The sequence below is a fragment of the Bos taurus genome, chromosome 10 (assembly GCF_002263795.3).
Source record: "Bos taurus isolate L1 Dominette 01449 registration number 42190680 breed Hereford chromosome 10, ARS-UCD2.0, whole genome shotgun sequence".
Lineage (NCBI taxonomy): Eukaryota > Metazoa > Chordata > Mammalia > Artiodactyla > Bovidae > Bos > Bos taurus.
In genome coordinates, this window is record NC_037337.1 from 13,730,878 (window position 1) to 13,749,629 (window position 18,752).

Consider the following 18,752-nt stretch of genomic DNA (forward strand, 5'->3'; position numbering starts at 1 on the left):
AAACTGCCAACATCTGCTGGATCATGGAAAAAGCAAGAGAGTTCCAGAAAAACATCTATTTCTGCTTTATTGACTATGCCAAAGCCTTTGACTGTGTGGATCACAATAAACTGTGGAAAATTCTGAATGAGATGGGAATACCAGACCACCTGATCTGCCTCTTGAGAAATTTGTATGCAGGTCAGGAAGCAACAGTTAGAACTGGACAGGGAACAACAGACTGGTTCCAAATTGGAAAAGGAGTACGTCAAGGCTGTATATTGTCACCCTGCTTATTTAACTTATATGCAGAGTACATCATGAGAAAGGCTGGACTGGAAGAAACACAAGCTGGAATCAAGATTGCCGGGAGAAATATCAATAACCTCAGATATGCAGATGACACCACCCTTATGGCAGAAAGTGAAGAGGAACTAAAGGGCCTCTTGATGAAAGTGAAAGAGGAGAGTAAAAAAGTTGGCTTAAAGCTCAACATTCAGAAAACTAAGATCATGGCATCCGGTCTCACCACTTCATGGGAAATAGATGGGGAAACAGTGGAAACAGTGTCAGACTTTATTTTCTGGGCTCCAAAATCACTACAGATGGTGACTGCAGCCATGAAATTAAAAGACGCTTACTCCTTGGAAGGAAAGTTATGACCAATCTAGATAGCATATTCAAAAGCAGAGACATCACTTTGCCAACAAAGGTGCGTCTAGTCAAGGCTATGGTTTTTCCTGTGGTCATGTATGGATGAGAGTTGGACTGTGAAGAAGGCTGAGCGCTGAAGAATTGATGCTTTTGAATTGTGGTGTTGGAGAAGACTCTTGAGAGTCCCTTGGACTGCAAGGAGATCCAACCAGTCCATTCTAAAGGAGATCAGCCCTGGGATTTCTTTGGAAGAAAAGATGCTAAAGCTGAAACTCCAGTACTTTGGCCACCTCATGCGAAGAGTTGACTCATTGGAAAAGACTCTGATGCTGGGAGGGATTGGGGGCAGGAGGAGAAGGGGACGACAGAGGATGAGATGGCTGGATGGCATCACTGACTCGATGGACGTGAGTCTGGGTGAACTCCGGGAGTTGGTGATGGACAGGGAGGCCTGGCGTGCTGCGATTCATGGGGTCGCGAAGAGTTGGACAGGACTGAGCGACTGAACTGAACTGAACTGAATAACGTGACCCAGGGTGGATGGTGTTGACTGGCTGACCCAGTCCCCACACACAACCCCTTCCCTCCCCCAGCGACTAGTGCAGAGGTGACCACGTGACCCAGTTCTGGCCATCAAGACCCAGAAGTCATTGGGTGGGGCTAAAGGGGACAGGCCCAGCTGATGGCCCTTTGGCCTTTTCTTTGCCTGTTTCCCTTCCCCTTTCACGTCTTGAACTGGCTTTCTGTGTCTGGAGGTGAACAGCTGCTCTATGACCTTGAGGACAAGAGCCGTGTGCTAACAATGGCAGAGCAGAAAGACAAGAGGAGTCTGGATCCCTAGGCCACCTTAACCCTCCGTTCCACTCCTGGGCTGCCTGCTACATCCCTTTTCTGATGAGTTGAAATTAATGCTCTCTGCCCAAGCCAGGATTAGCGAGACTTCCTGACAGTCACTCTTTTTCTTCTTAAATTTTTGGCTGTGCTGGGTCTTCGTTGCTGCATGGGCTTTTCTCCAATTGCGACGAGCGGGGGCTACTCTCTAGCTGTAGCGTGTGGACTTCTCATTGCGGTGACTTCTGTTTTGCAGAGTATGGGCTCCAGGGCATGCAGGCTTCAGTAGTTTGCAGTTCCCAGGCTCTGGAGCACAGCCTGAGTAGTTGTGATTCACAGGCTTCGTTGCTCCATGGCATGTGGGATCTTCCCAGACCAGGGATCGAACTCATGTTCTCTGCATTGGCAGGCAGATTCTTTCCCACTGAGACACCAGGGAAACCCGATGCTCAGTCTTGAATGCAGCTCCATCACCCACAGCCACAAGAGAAGCTTTTGGTGAAATTCATTTGATATTCACGTGGCTCACTCCCTGCTTCATTTAGGTCCTTGCTTCCTGTAGCCTCCTCAGAGAAGCCTTCCCCGACCACCCAATCTCCCATCACTCTCTTTTCCTTTGTCCTGCACTATTTTTTAATGGCCCTTATCAATCATTACCTGACATTATATTATGTAATTATTTGTTTTTGCCTCCCGCATTGGCATTAGTTCTGTGCAGGCCAGGTTCTTCTGCCTTGTGTCATGGCACTATCCCCAGTGCCTAGAACAGTGATTGGTACATAGTAGGTCCTCAATCAATATTGTTGAATGGGGCCTTCCTCGGTGATCCAGCTGCTAAGACGCCACACTCCCAATGCAGGGAGCCTGGGGTTCGATCTCTGGTCGGGGAACTAGATCCCGTATGTGGCAACCAAGACCTGGTGCAGCCAAATAAATAAAGTAAATAAATATTTAAAAAACACTGTTGAGTGAATGGACCTACTCTGAGCCAGTCAGGCTGTGACCTTTTACCAGCTCCTGTGAAAGCAAGTCAACTTGGTCTCTGGAATTAGGATTTCCGCTTCTTCTCGGGCTCAGCCTCTTAGAACCCAGTGTGAATTCCTATTATCGACTGCTGGACACCCTGGATCCCAACCATCTTGCTCCTGGACTCTGCAGCTGCCAGACCTGCCTCATGGGATACCCACCCCGTCCATACCCAGTGGTGGCTGGGCACCCTCTCTCGCGTCCTTCTTCATCCTCACTCTCCATGTCATTGTCCTTGAGGGGTCCCAGGCAGTGACGACATTGTGTGAGGACTGGCTTTCCTGTTGACAGTACATCAAAAGCCATTGCCTTCTGGTTCAGATTTCCAAGATGGAGCCTGCCTCAAAGAAAACAAAATAATGGGTTTGGTGTGCCAGACCCCATTAACTGGCTGCCTGAACTAATCAACGACAGAAATTCAAGGAAATTGCTAGAGCAAATTGAGACACCAGATTATTTGGGTCTCTTGATTGAGATTGGAAGAATAATTGTTTGAGGGTTCATTAATAAGCTTTGTTTACTAACCCTCAGATCCTGTTTTGATATCCTTGCCTCAGTTACTGGGGGTAGGCCTGCTCTGAAAGAGTAGTTCTGACATTGTTTTTGATCGGAGCCTTGGAGCACCTCCTTTCATTTTATAAATGAAGAAAATGAGGGGGGAAGGAGCTCCCCAAGGTCCCCAGAGATTAGAGACTTAATGCCTCGGTGCTTCTGAGAAAACCAGCAGGAGATTCAAGGAGTGTCAGAGGAAGTGCTTCTGACACGGACCATCAGTGCACCCTGAAGGGATGTGAAGAGCTGAATCTCTTCATTGGTTAAGGAAGCCCGTGGACAAATATGGTGGAAGGGGGAAGCATGTCACTCTCTCCAAGCACCCGAGTCTTCCTTGGAAGGTAAAATGGATCCACATAGGCACCCTCTTCCGTCAAGGATTCGTCTTTACCTCTAGTTACTGAGAACACCATGGAGTCAAAGTTTTACAGAGAATCCCTGTGTGTGAAGGACAATCTGGAGAACCTTCCATGAGCCCTGGAGAGGAGACTGGAATTGCCCAATTCTCTAGCTGCCCGGGCTGGAGTCCTGGTCTCCCGAGTCCCCAGTCAGGATCCTGTTCCTGACCCGACTCTGCCCAGTCCAGCTCATAGCTGCTGCTAAGTCGCTTCAGTCGTGTCCGACCCTGTGTGACCCCATAGACTGCCGTCTGGGATTCTCGAGGCAAGAACACTGGAGTGGGTTGCCGTTGCCTTCTCTGCCAGCTCATGGCACCAGGGTATCAATCAGTGAGGGTCAGACCAGATGGCCGTCCCTGTGGGTGCCCCCCAGTTCCTAGGGGAGTCAGGGAACAGGGTATGGAACAGTGAGTGGGGGAACCAGAAGAAGCAAGGACAATGATGGCTTGGTGTAGTCAGGGAGGTTTTCTCAAAGAGGAGGGGAGGCTCTGCCTGTGAAGAAAGAGCAGAATTTATGGACAGAGGGGTGTTCATTATCCATGGAAAGCAGTGGGTGTATGACAGGTGTTCAGGGAAAATTCATTCTTTCTGCACAGTTTGCGGGGAGCCTTTATTATGTGCCAGGTTTTTTACTTTTCCATTTTTTTAAATCCTCACAATGACCTTGTGAAGGAGGCAGTAGTGGATATCATTAGTTATTAGGTTATGTGCTCAGTCGTGTCTGACTCGTTGCGACCCCGTAGACTGTAGCCCGCCAGGCTCCTCTGTCCATGGGATTCCCCAGGCTGGAGTACCGGAGTGGCTTCCCAGCCCAGGGATGGAATCCACGTCTCTTGCTTCTCCTGCTTTGGCAGGCGGGTTCTTTACCTCTGTGCCACCTGGGAAGCCCAGATACTGCAGGTGTGAACGTAAAACGGATGTGGTCTTTCCCCTCACAGTTGCCCATCAGGGACTAGCTCTGTCCTGGTTTCCTTCTGAAGCTCAGTCTAGAAGCTTACTCATGTCGAATGACTGGAGCATCCCGACCGTCCTGGTCGCTCACCCGAGTCCGTAGTGGGCCCGGCACCATCACCATGTTTACCACACTTGCACGGATCCCACCTAAGTTGGCACTAGTTCTCTTAGCAGCTACACCCCATCTTTAGTAAAGAATTTGTGTATTATTGAAACCACGGAGAACATCAACAGGAAAAGTGAAGTGAAAGTGAAAGTCACTCTGTTGTGTCCGACTCTTTGAGACCCCATGGACTGTAGCCCACCAGGCTCCTCTGTCCATGGGAATTCTCCAGGCAAGAATACTGGTGTGGGTTGCCATGCCCTCCTCCACGGCATCTTCCCAACCCAGGGATGGAACCCAGGTCTCCCGCATTGCAGGTGGATTCTTTACCGACTGAGCCACCAGGAAAGCCCCTGTTGTCAAACTAAGTATTTCCCATCTTATGCTTCTCCAACTGACAGGTTAAATTTAAATGAAAGACTTTATATTTTTGTCTGTTAAATGTCACCGTAATGCATCCAGTCTATTTTTCATAGCCTATTAAATATTTTTTCCAAACTATATTTGTCACCACTTCTGCAATGCCTTGGAAATGTGGAAAGTCTGCTTTGAAGAGTCTTCATTCAAGGCAGTAAAATGCAGAATAGAGCAGAGATAAAGATTTCACTAGAGACCTCCTTCCAATCAGTTGCTCCATATTCTTTGTGTGGGGTTGATTAACCAGCTGTGAATCTGCATATCTAAATCTTCATCTTGCTCCCTCTTTCCATTTTGTTCAAAGCCTAACAAGAGAGACTTACAAAATGTTTTGTAGAAATCAAAATATGTTATTTGCAAAGCATCCCATCAGAAGGGAAATCCGGTGAGCTTGGCAGGGCTTTTCCTAGTGAATGTCCATTAATTTCTAGTGGTCGCCAATTCTTTTTCTTTTTTTTCCTAACTGCTTGTAAACTAGAGGAATGCTATCAGTTGTAAAAGGAAGTTCTACAAAGGGAAGCAACAGCTTTGCAGATCAGGGATGACAGGATTTCTAGTGCAGCTGAAACCCAGCTTCCCCCATGGGCAGCAGGAGGAAGTGAAGACATGGAAGATGCTAGCAAAGGAAGCTACATCAAGGTGAAATTTCCAAAGAACAAAACCACAAGAGGTTTTCCATGGGAGCAGGATTTAAAAACCGAAACTGGGAAAAGATAGTAGAAACAGAATGAGCTGGAACATTTGATCTCAACTCGGAATCCCGCCCATCCAGGACTGCTAGAACTCTTGTGTGCAGGGTACACACAAGAAGACCTCATGCAGCCCTGTTGAGCTGGAGCTCCCGTTACCTGGGAGCTAATGGTACCAGAGGGAACGTGATAGCAACCCGATGTGGGGTCATCTTCAGGAGCAGTTCCCTTTGCAGTCACGGAAAGGAGCTGGCTTTCAAGTACAGACGTGCCTCCTCAAGTTCTGGTTGATTGCCACCTAGCCACCTTGCTTGCAAATCTCACTACAGCCACCAGAGGCGGTATTTGCCTTATTGATAAGCGGTTGGGAGGGGACGATAGACGATGAGACGGAAGAATGGCATCACTGACTTAATGGACATGAGTCTGAGTGAACTCCGGGAGCCCTGGCGTGCTGCGATTCATGGGGTCGCAAAGAGTCAGACACGACTGAGCGACTGATCTGAGCTGAACTGAACTGGGTTTTTCCAAAACATGCCACCTGGTGGCTGCTATTGGAATCACAAGACCCGTGTTTCGGGTTAGGACCAGTGTTTTGGGTAAGCGTTGGTAAGGATAAATGCAAAGGATAAAAGATTCCATTTACAAGCAAGCGTGCCAACTTACTTTAGTGTTTGTAAAGTCACAGTTGTTATGAACAATTCCAGGTGGTGAGAAATCGCTTGTGGAGGGGAAACAGAAAAGACCAATGGAAAGACACATAATAGGCATATTTATGTGTGTTGGGGATAGATGGAGGGGGTTGTCCAGACAAGACAGAAGACAAGAGGGAGAGAATTAGAAGGAAAGGAAAGTGGACCAACTTAATGAGATTGGAGGAGTTCCTGACGTGCCTTAGACCTCAGTTAATCCTGTTACTCTTAAGGATCTCCCTCACTTTACCATTTAATTTAATTTAACTTAATTTAATTCAACAAGCCTGTATTGAACACAGAAGTGCTTCACAAGATGTGGGCAATCCTGAGTGATCAGGAAGAGCTGTCCTCACTTCTTTCTCAAGCGGCTCAAAAGAGTTTAGCCCCTGAATTCTGTGACATGCTTAGGGTTTGGGGGAAGATGCCTTCCTGCTTCATACATTAAAAAAATTTTTTTCTTAATTGAGTAAAACACATACAACATAAGATTTACTCCTTTAACCATTTTTGAGTGTATAGTCAGTAATTTTAAGCACATTCACATTGTGTGCAACCATTATCACTTCAGAACTTTACTCGTCTTCCCAGAGTGAACTTCAGTAACTATTAAATGCTAACTCCCCATTCCCCCTTCTTCCCCACCCCTGGTGACCGCCATTCTACTTTACATCTCCATGATTTTGACTGTTCTAGGTACATCATATAAGTGGAATCATACAGTGTGTGTGTGTGTGTGTGTGTTTGTGTGACTGGCTTACAGTCACAAAGTCTCCAAGGTGCATTTATGTTATAATTTGTGCCAGAGTTTCCTCCCTTTTTGAGGCTGAATAATATTCCACTGTATGGATACACCCCATCTTGTTTGCCCACTCATCCCTTGATGGACACTCGGGTTGTTTCCGCCTTTTGGCCATTGTGAGCAGTGAGCTGTGAACACGGGCATGCAAGTATCTGCGTTCAGTTCTTTCAGATATTAATATAACCAGAAGTGAAACTGCTGCATCGCGTGGCAGTTCTGTTTTCAAATTTTTGAGAAACCATCATACTGTTTCTACCACACCTCATGTTTTTTTGTGTGTGAGGAAATGCCACCCCAACTTAAGCCAAACACAGAGTCCCCCAACAAATGAGAATTGGAGAATTCCTGAGGTGGAACTTTATCACCAGGTGGGAAGGAAGGGCTTGTGTTTTTCCAAATTCACCTCTTGCTTCCTTCCCTGATAACCCCTACCCTGGACTCGCCTAGCACCCACATATTTAAGCCAAATTTCAAATCCACCAAGGCTGGAATGGAGAAGAATCCTGACTTTCTCAGTGGATTGAAAGGGGTAGGGGCCCAGTTAGTGAGTTGGAGGGTGATGCCCGCTGTCCATGTGCAGCCTTATCCTCTTGATCTTGGGGAATTTGGGGTCCAGGCTGAGGTCTCATCAGAAACAGAAGGAGAATCAAGCCTCAGTGTTGAAGAGAAGACTCACAAGACTATCATCTTCCCTCCCAGCGCCTGCCCTGCCTCTGAGGACAGCTCCCCTTGGAGCAAAAAAAAAGCAAACAAGAGAGCCCAGTCCCGCCGTTACTCCACGTGTCGTGCAGAGGGCAGCCTGACGTGGAGGAAAGGCAGCCTTGGGATTGGAGAAACCTGAGTTTGAATCCTTCTGGCGCTTACCGGTCATATAACCTCAGATGTGTTCCTCAGTTTTAGTGAGACACATTTCAGAGTTGCCAAGGCCAGCGATGAGCACACTGGCATCTTCAGTCCCTTCACTGTAGTTAAGATGGCATGGCATGGCGCGTGTCGAGTGCCAAGCACAGCACCCAGAGCGTAAGGGTTCCCCGGACATTCCCTACCTGCCTTCCGCACCGATCTTGTCTCAGTTACTGACTTTGATCATGTTCCTCCTGAGTTTTCATCTCTCTAACCTACCATGGCCAGCCTTCTGGGACTGTTCTCACCAAAAAGGGCTCCATCTTTGATTATTTCCAGTTGAATTCTTGGTCCAACTGGTCTTCTCCAGATGAGCTCAGACACATACCTCTCAGGCCCCCGATTCAATCAATACATATGGGGAAGGAGCGGGAGGGGCACTGCCCCGTCCTGGAGCTAATACCAAAACAGGGCAAGTGCTCGTCACTATCTCATCTGACGACCGGCTCTGAATGAGGGGAGGTTGCCCAGTCCCGACCTTGTCTGGCTTTTGTTAAATTGTGTTACAGCCTTAACGTTACTTAACTGTAGAGGACTTTGGGATGTGTGTGTGTGTATGAGTCTGTGGGTTAATAGCAGTTTGTGATAGATGCCTTTGGCGCCCACATACTCAATAACACCCACACTCACAAAAAAAAAAAAGAAGGGGGAGGGGAGTTGTTTTTATGGGAGATAACATAACTGCTTGCAATTTGGCTATTCATTGTATCTTTGGCATTTTATGTACTGCATTAGCGGAGGCAATTTCATGCATATGGATATAATGCATTAAGTGGAGGCATTTAAATATAGTGAAACTAATTTTATGATGATTAGTTGAAGGAAAACATTGCATTCGTATCATCTATATAGAAGCCAATTTGCATGAAAATGCCCAAAGTTGCTATGCCAACATTTTCTGTGCTGCTGGTCGGGGTCGTCTCCGAGTCAAGACTTTGTATTAAAAATCGGTCTCCAGTGCCCATGTCTTTAATTCATTGCAAGCTGTAGGCCATTTGCTCACAAAGCGCTCGCAGTAAAACAAATGAATAGCTAAAATACTCATTTGCATGATTCCCATTTGAAAACGATTCCCCTGAAATTAAAAAAGCGTGTTACTCGGTTGTGAAGATGGATGGGCCAGTGAGGCGGGCAATTAATATTTTCTGCGTTCTCTTTAAAGCCCTCCCAAGACTAGGAACAGCACATGCCAGACAAATTGGGCCCCACAACAGTTTCAGGGCCTCGGCGGCAGCAGCTTGCTTCCACTGTCTCCCCTTTATTGTCTCACTTACATTATGCAGTAATTAAAACTATTTACCATTCCTACTTATCCGCCATCTGCTACCGCGGGAGGTTCCTCTTCTTTAGAAAGCTTCTTAAAGAGCAGCAAGAAGAAGGCGAAGGTTTGGCCCTGACTGCAGGAAGGGGCTTTGGGGGTTTGTCCTCTCCTCCTGGCCGTGTCCACCTGTCCCTCCGTGAAAGGAATGAAGGAATGACGGGGGAGGTAGTGTAGTGATGCTGAGTTTCTGAGCGAGTTGGTCTGGGTGGTGGGACTCTACTAGAGCACAGCTTTCTTCCTCTTTTGGGGGGAGTCCTGGCTTAGATCTGGGGCAATTCATATGTCTAGGGGGAGCCTAAGCCTGGAACTTTTCACCAATAATGACTGCAAAGATCTGGTTTTTGTTTTTTTTTTTTGGCTAAGCCGTACAGTATGTGGGATCTTAGTTCCCCAGCCAGGGATCACATCTGTGGCCCCTGCTTTGGAAGCACAGAGTCCTAATCACTGGACCACCAGGAAAGTCCTAAGGTCTGGAGGTTTTGGCCACTTGACTGGGGTCTGGGGCAAAGCCACTAACTATAGTTGTTCAAGTTGTTTATTGCACAAGTGTGCTCAGCCCATGAGGCTGTAAAGGCTGACGTCCTCCTGTGGTCCCTGTGCCAATCTGGGGACCTATGGAGCCATGTATATGCCAAGGGGGTGCCTTCTTCAAATTCACACAAAGACACTATGATCTCACTGCGCTTCATCTGAGAGAAGCCATTTTTTTTAACATTTATTTTTAATTTAAATTTATTTATTTTGGCTATGTAGCATGTGGGATCTTAGTTCCCTGACCAGGGATTGAACCCGTGCCCCCTTAATTGGAAGGGTAGCGTCTTAACCACTGGGTCACCAGGGAAGTCCCAAGAGAAGCCATTTTGAAAGCAACCAAGTTGCTGCCTCTTTTGTGCGGTGCCTCGCAGACTGGTTCAAGCATAGCACCTGCTTAGCACTTGTTTGCAGAGGTTGAGCTAGGATGTCCAAAGAGCAGCCTACTCTATGAGCATTTACATTTCGTCCAGGGCCCACCCCCGACAGAGCAGCACAGACAGAGAAACCAAACTGGGCAGGAAATGGGAACCGACTCGCTCAGCAGGATGAAGTGGGCCCCGGAGTCTGCAGACTCTCAACCAGCGGCTGCCCCGGCAGGACAGGGTCTGAATGGAGAACACCTTCCGCTGCTCTCCTGAGCCCGCCTGGAGCTGGGCATGTAGCAGGTTTTCCGAAGTACTTGTTGAGTTAAGCTGACAGTGAGGCTATCTGTCTTGACGTCACCGCCCAGTTATGATGCCTGCTCTGAAGCTTCATCCCACAGGCCCTCTCAGCTCACATCTCGCCTTCTTAATGGTCTTTTCCTGGAACGTAACCAAAGGGTTTGGATTAGCCCAGAACCCCACCCCTTGGCTGTGACTTTTCTGGCTTCATTACTCCCCGGAGGCCGTGGGGCCACGCACACAGCACATGCATCTACCCTGGGCCTGGAAGCCCCGCCCCATCTTTTCCTGTCCTGTAACTTCACCTCCGCTGTCTGGCCCTCTGGGACCTGGGGCCTTGCCTGCTCAGGTCCACAGAGATAGCTCTCTTGGCCTTCACCAGCTTACGTATTAATAGGTTGGCACTTGGCATGGCTATCATATCCTCCCTCTCCAGGTGACCCTGGAAGCTCTTAGAATTGGGCAGATCAGAGAGCATGCCTGGCCACTTGTAAGTGGGAGCTTCCCTGGTGGCTCAGATGGTAATCTGCCTGTGATGCGGGAGACCTGGGTTCGATCCCTGAGTCAGGAAGATCCCCTGAAGATGGCAATGGCAACCCACTCCAGTATTCTTGGGCTCCCCTGGTGGCTCAGATGGTAAAGAATCTGCCTGCAACGTGGGAGACTTGGATTCAGTCTCTGGGTTGGGAAGATCCCCTGAAGAAGGCAATTGGCAACCCACCCCAGTGTTCTTGCCTGGAGAATTCCATGGACAGAGGAGCCTGGCATAGGGTTGCATAGGATCAGATACAACTGAGAGACTAACACATTCACTTTTTTCACTTTGTTGATGCTTTACTGACAATGTTGGTTTGGGTTCTACCAGGAAAGGTCAGTTTCAAACCAGAGCTTTGTCCAGTCAATGTGTGGACTGTCACTGAAGGCAGTGAGTTCCCCATGTCATTGTCACTAAAGATACGATTGCATCTGGGAGTCACATGACAGAGTCTCCACCCCCAACACAAAGGCCCCTGCCAGGGACTAGGAGCTCCCCTGCTGTCTAGACTAACCAGAAACTCATGCTCACTAACGGACAGAGAAAGAAACTTGGTGGATGATGTGGCCCATACAGTTCAAGTACATAAATACCTATGTGGTGAAAAGGCCAGACTTAACCTAGAGGATGATTCTCTCTAAGCCTTGGCCACAGTCAGAAGGGGAACCAGGGGTGCCTTTCAAATGCTGTCATATCAGCAGCTGTTTATACCACAGATAGAAAGCATGTTTCCTGCCCAAGCCTCAGCCACCTATGGACCAGCCAAGGAGCCCAAGGCAGTCAGTGTGCAAGAAAGGGCACTGACCTTGGAGTCAGCAGCCCTGGGTTGGACTCTCTTCTTGGCCATCAGTTGCCTTACCTGAGAGTGGTCATCCAAACTCTGCCAGTCTTGGTTTTCTCCTCCATTAAATAAGGTTTCACAGCTGTCTGTCAAGTTGACAGCTTGTCCTGAGTCCATCAGTTAACACTGTATTATAGCACTTAGTCTGTATCCTCAGAGCAGGTGTGTGCTCCCCCTGGAGCAGGTGGAAGCATCTTTGTACACAGGAGAAGCTCTGTAGACGTAAGTATGTGAGATGTCAGTTGCCCTTAACTTGCATCTGAGCATCGCCCAGCTCTGCAATCCAGAGTCGGGCACTTGAAAGACAGGACCAGCCCTTGTGGAGGAAGGACAATACAGTTATATCCTAACATTGCTAAGGCCCCACTCTGTTCCCAGGCCCTGTGCTACGCCCTTCGCATGAGTGACCTCCTTCCAATTCGTACGTCTTTATTCTAATGGGAAAATTGAAACTCAGAGGTTTTGGGTTGAGTCCCAGAGGCCAGTGCTCTTCCTCACTTGCTGTGTGACTTTGGGCAGGTCACTTGCCCTCTCTGAGCCTCCATCGCCCCATTTCTAGCCCACAACTGCTGCAATTCCCCATCCCACACAGCCTTGCAAATCCCCCACTGGCTGCTACACTGCATCTCCTGGCAAATCATAATTGTTACTGTGGGCTTTGCTATTAAGATGTGAGTTAGAAAGAAACATTCCTAGTTGCTGAAGTAGACATCAATAAAAGTAAACCAGGAAACAAGACGGGGCGGGGGGGCGGGCAGAAAATGCAAAATCAATCCCAGGGAGACCTTCACCTGCTTCAAATTTGGAGGGCATGGCCAGAGGGGAAGGAGGAGGAAAAACCAGCTCCCCACTTAGTAATCACCACTAAAGATCAACACTGGACCAAAATAGAATCCCACGTAGGAAACGATCCTGCTTCACAGCCCCGGAAAAAATTTTTTTTAACATAGAGATGCCATTTAAAGCAGAAAAAATATTTGTATGTAAAAGGAAATATTTTAGGTAGGAGTTGAATACCAAATGATTTTGGGTCTCTGCGGGGAGTAATGAGGCGTAGCAAACACACAATTCTATATGCATGTAATATTATCATCGCACGCCTCGGAAAGCTTTTAAATCACAGAAATGCAGTTAGGGACCATTGTACAAAATAAACATCCCACTTGGTGTGTTGCCTGCCCTAAGTTCCTTGATCTAGAGCGGCACTGCCAGATTTTTACAGCCCCATAAATTAACGTGGTGCTGATTTGATTGAGCTAAATTAATAAGACTTGTGCTTTGTTGCAAAATAACTATTACAGTATGTTGTGAGGACGCGCTGCCGATAAGGAAATTGCTGCCTTTAACAATCCCACTGAAGTTTCATGGAGGATTTCAAAACCGATTTTAATTAAAACAAAAGCCGATGTGTGGCAATAATGTGGGTGTTAAGGAGAGAAAATGCAAAATGTCTTTTTAAATCCATTTTAATATGTCTTAAGGACTGGATGATCGATGTGGTAAGAGCTGGCGGCTGACACCACGCTGGTACCCAGCCCATGCTGCCTGCTTCAGCGACAGTGGCACCTCGGGCCCACCCTCAGGCTGGGTGCTGGTTCTCCACTTCCGGCTCAGGGCTCAGCTCCTGAGCTGGGGCTCCCGTGGGGAGGACTTCCTTTGCAGGTGCTTTCTCAGACCTTGGTAGAGTCCTGTTCTCCTGGCCACTCCGGACTGGAGCTGAGAGCTGCAGGGTCATAGCCTCCAGGCCTGGCTCTGGCCCTGAAGACCAGGTTGCATCCTGCTCCCCACTCCCCACTCCTGTAACCAGCTGCCTGGGTGCTACCAAGCAGAAGGTGCTGAGGAGTGGGGCTTTGAAATAAGAAACAGCTGGAGTGTGGTAGCATGAGGTCGGGCAAGTGCGTGAAATTACCAGGCCAGGGAGGCCAGGCAGGGCACCTGCAGACAGGGCAGCTGGGGCCCAGGAGGCTCAAAACTGGAGCCACTGGGGACCTTGGGGGCAGAGGAGACTCTGAATCAAGGTAGGGAGCGTGGCTGATGTGGGGGCAGGAGTGAGAGTCGGCTAGACAAGCTCTATAAGTCTCAACCTCCCATTACCTCAGTTTTGTCAGCTGGAAAATGGGGATAATGATAGAATTTACCTCACCCAGCTGCCGTGAGGGTTAAATGAGGTTGGTACCTGGCACACAAATGCCTGAAAATGTTAGTCGTTGATATAGAAAAAACAACAATAACAATACTAGCTTCCTTTTTAGGGCTTCCCTGGTAGCTCAGTCTGTAAAGAATCTGTCTGCAGTGCAGGAGACCTGGGTTTGATCCCTGGTCAGGAAGATACCGTGGAGAAGGAAATGGCAAACCACTCCAACTTCCCTAGTGGCTCAGATGGTAAAGAATCTACCTGCAATTCAGGAGACCTGGGTTCATTTCCTGGGTTGGGAAGATCCCCTGGAGGAGGGCATGGCAACCAACTCCAGTATTCTTGCCTGGAGAATCCCATGGACAGAGGAGCCTGGTGGGCTACAGTTCATGGGATTGCAAGAGTCAGATATGACTTAGCAACTAAACCACCACCACCTCACCACAGCTTCCTTTTTACTTGTCATGTTTTTAGTCAGAGATAATCAGCCCATGACCTGGGGGTCTTGATATGTGATCTACACAATGCTAACATACAGAAGAGGCAGCCACGTTTGGAGGCCCTATGATGTCCTGGGTGCCTGTTCTGAGCAGCGTGTTCACGTGTGCTGTCTCATCGTTCTTCTCAACTGCAGGGAGGCTTGGAGGTGAAGAGATATGCAGCCGTGTCACATGGTGTCATAAGTGGTGGAATGAGATGACCCCAAAGCCCTGCTCTGATTACCAGGTCAGTGGCCTTCAACTTCCTTTGAAAAAAATGACCCAGTATATATACACACACTAACAACTAAAGTAGAATTTTTACAAAATAATACTCTTAATTCAGAGGATGCACGTAATGTTTTTATTCTATTTCCTTTGTAAAAGAAATTGTTCATGACACTAAATTCTTGGCAGCCCACATTTACAACTCAACCTGCAGCGCAGAAAATGCTGCACACATGCGTTACCATGGGGGAGATTTTCTACGTGTTGTCTCATTCAACCATCCCACCCACTCCGGGAGTGAATGGTGGTGTGCCCATTTTATAGATGAGGACCTGAGGCTGAGGAAGGAGGGGTGATTTAGTCCCAGCCCTGACCACGCAGCGTGTGATTGCTCCGTGTGTTGGCTGCCCCCGTACCACACGTCCACAGGGGAAGAGCCCTGTCTCCTGGCTCCCTCCGAGAGTCCACCCGGCACCTGACACCGAGCAGCCCCCAGTGACTGTTCATTGCATAAATGGATGGGTGGTGGGGCCAGGGCACCATTTCCCTTGGGGGCTCAGCCCCTCTCCTTGAGAATGGGCTTCCTGTGTCTCCCCAGAAGCAGAACTGGCTTGACCTCAGAGGCCTCTCCAGGTCAGAGGTTGCAGCTGAGAGAACTGGAAACACTTTGAGGGAGAGAAGAGAGCTGGGCCCTCACAGGGGGCTGTTGCAGCCCACTACCTGGGGGCCCGTGAGGAGTGGTGGGAGCCTCCCTAGTGGAGGAGCAAGGTGTGACCCTTCAGAGGAGGCAGACAGGAAAGTTTATGGAAGAACAGAGAACTCAGTTGTCTCCAGGAGCCCGTGGGGAGGAGGGGTCAGGTCCACATCGTTATAGGATGGAGGCTGAAGAGGCCTCATCCGCTTCTGAGGGGACAGTTCCAAGGCAGGAGCAGCAGCCTCCACTGGATGTTTGCCCTTAAACACTGAGGGAACTTGGTCTGCCCATTGACTCCACCGGCCAGGATTGAGACTGAACCACAGAATCGTAAAGATGCAGACATTGTCTGGGTCTGGTGGAGGCCCAGGGGAGGGGGTGGAGTGGGGAGTGGGCGGCAGAAGTGTGTCCTAAGTGCTGGGAGTCAGCTACAGGCGGGGGGCAGATGCATCAGAGCCGTGTCTCACAGCCCCTGGGAAGAAGACGGAAAGAAGAATGAACTGCGAGTGGACAAGGCCTCCTAAGGGGCTATCCAGGCCTCCGGGCCCAAGGCTCCTTCCCCACAGGGAAATTTCCACCTCCCTTTGCCAGGGACACTAGTCCCTTGGCTGTTTCTTCCTTGGGTTTTATCCTGAAGAGGCTGTTCTGTTTTGTTGCAGATTCCCTTTGCCCCAGCACCAAAGCAGAGGAGACCCAGAAGGATAAGCCAGAGCATTGGAGAGCTGGGTTCCCACCCCAACAGTAAGGTAAGAGCACCCCATCTGTACCCTCACCACACCATGGCTGCCTCATTCTGAGGCCTCAAACATACCTATGCTGCATGCTCAGTCATGTCTGACTCTTTGTGACCCCATGGACTGTAGCCCACCAGGCTCCTCTGTCCATGGGGATCCTCCAGGCAAGAATACTGGAGTGGGCCGCCATTTCCTTCTCCAGGGGATCTTCCTGACCCAGGGATCGAACCTGAGTCTCCTGCATTGGCTGGTGGATTCTTAACCACTGAGCCACCTGAAACAAACCTATACCAGTGGACTTTGGGGTCCAGGGTCGTTTCCTTTCATTCGCCTCATAGCAGAATGATGAATCTCGCCATTTTGAAGTCAGAATACCTGAATCTAAATCCCACCTCAGCTCTTTCCTGGTTGGGCAACATTGGGCGAATGATTTCAGCCTCTGAACCTTAGTTTATCCACCTTGGGATAATAATAGTCCTTACCTTCCTTTTGAAGGAATGATGCTAAAGCTGAAACTCCAGTACTTTGGCCACCTCATGCGAAGAGCTGACTCATTGGAAAAAACTCTGATGCTGGGAGGGATTGGGGGCAGGAGGAGAAGGGGATGACAGAGGATGAGATGGCTGGATGGCATCACTGACTCGATGGATGTGAGTCTGAGTGAACTCCGGGAGTTGGTGATGGACAGTGAGGCCTGGCGTGCTGCGATTCATGGGGTCGCAAAGAGTCGGACAAGACTGAGTGACTGAACTGAACTTACCCTACAGGGCTGTTGTGAGGATTAAATGACGCCGTGCAGATGAAGCAATGGCACCTACCAAGCACTGACAAGAGGTAGAATTCCCATTTTTATTTTCTTCATCCCTCACATGTACAGTGATGAGGGTCTCAGTAAGATTCATGCTGGGGCCTGGAGTTGGGGCTGAGATAAAGTCCTACATAAGGCAAGCTCCTGCCTTCAAGCAGCTGAGTGCCAGGGAACCAGAGAGATGGTGAAAAGCTGAAGAAGCCCTGCTCTGGGATACTGCTCACGTGGCTGCAGGGTGTGGCTGGGTTTCCTCATGGGCGGGGTGACTTACATGGATGGTTGTGGTCTGGGGACTTGGGAGGTGGCAACCCCCACCTCCCCCTGCTGCCTGTTGAACAGTGCTTGCTTGCTTTCTTCTAAAATATGTTATTTATTTCTTCATTTGGCTCACTGGGTCTTAGTTGCGGCACGCGGGATTTTAGCTGCAGCATTGTGGGAAATCTTCTGGCTGTGCCCTGAGAGCTCTTAGTTGTGGCATGTGGAATCTAGTTTCCTGACCAGGGGTTGGACCTGGCACCCTCCACTGGGAGTGAGGAGTCTTAGCCACTGGTTCACCAGGGAAGTCCCCAGCCCTTGTTTTCTGCTTTCTGCTGCGCTCTAGAACCCTAGAGACTCACACCCAGGTCTTCAGCCTCCAGATCAGTGCTTCCCCTAAGAAGCCAGGAAACCAAGCTCCTCGGTCTCCTTCTTGCTGCTGCACCCATTTGCCAGCCCAGACAGCGCAACAGAAGGAACCCCATGCCTATCAAGTCGGTGCTCTTCTCCTGTAGCTGCAGAGACTGAGGACTGGTCGGGAAATTAGCTCGGGCCCTGCAGGGACGCCATCAGACCCCACTGGGACCCAGTCCCCTGACTCCCAGACTGGGGCTCCTTCCGCCAGCTCACAGCACCCCCTGTGCCCCTCTGCCTGCTGCACTGGGAGGGTTTGAGGGCAGAGGAGCAGGCGCCCTCCTGACCAGGCACACTCACTGTCCCCAGGAGCTCGAAGGCCCGACATTAACGGGATTTTCCTATTTTATTATCTCATTTTTCCTTATCCCGCATTCCCATTTGGACCCCATTTATCAATCCTCCCATTTCCTGCACTTTAAGCAATTAATTTATTATCGCTTTTAACTTTTTGAGTTGGAGCCACTCTTTCAGTTGCTCTAGTGAATCACTCTCACTTTTAGATTTTTGGCATTTTATATCTGAGGTTCTAGTATTGTTTTTTAATCCAGTTGATTTTATTATGCATAAACTCAATGTTTTCAGATCCTGATTTCTCTTATTATTTGTTTTTAAGAATATTCGTCATCTTATTCTCAACTTTGGCCTTTGGTGATTCTCTTATCCTTCCTTTATTATGTGACTTTATTCTTCATTTTCGCTCCTCATACTCCCTTTTGCAATCCTCTTTGCCTGAGGATAGGTGTTTACACCAGGAAGCAAGATGAATAGATGATGAGTTTGAAGGGTCCAACCCACACTTAGAGATGGTTGGATGCCTTGCACCAGCACCCCCCAACCCCCCACCCCGCCACTGTCTTTGTGGTTGTCCATCTGGCATGGCCACTTAAGGAAGACACTTCAGATCCTTTATCCAGGGGGTCTCACAATCAACTCTCCCCAGGCCACAGTTCTCAATGTGGTGACAGGGCTGGTTCATTGGAATCAAGTCACCATTCACGTCCACTGAGCCTTAAGAAGAGCTGTGCCTCTTACACCTGCGATTTTCAGTTATGTCGAGTCCAGGATCACCTGTCAACAGTGTGATGCTTGTCGATGGTACCTCCTGATATC

The 18,752-nt window shown here is 48.9% G+C and overlaps 1 long non-coding RNA gene across 6 annotated transcripts in view; it reads left to right on the top strand.

The window, feature by feature from the left end:
• LOC107132820 (uncharacterized) overlaps positions 1-18,752 on the top strand; it is a 107,547-nt gene that overhangs the window by 61,004 nt on the left and 27,791 nt on the right. For all 6 annotated transcript variants that reach the window (XR_001501112.3, XR_001501110.3, XR_001501111.3 and 3 more), the window contains 3 exons: positions 14,662-14,753; positions 16,088-16,174; positions 16,930-16,996. This is a non-coding gene — a long non-coding RNA (uncharacterized lncRNA). The remainder of the gene's footprint in view (positions 1-14,661; positions 14,754-16,087; positions 16,175-16,929; positions 16,997-18,752) is intronic.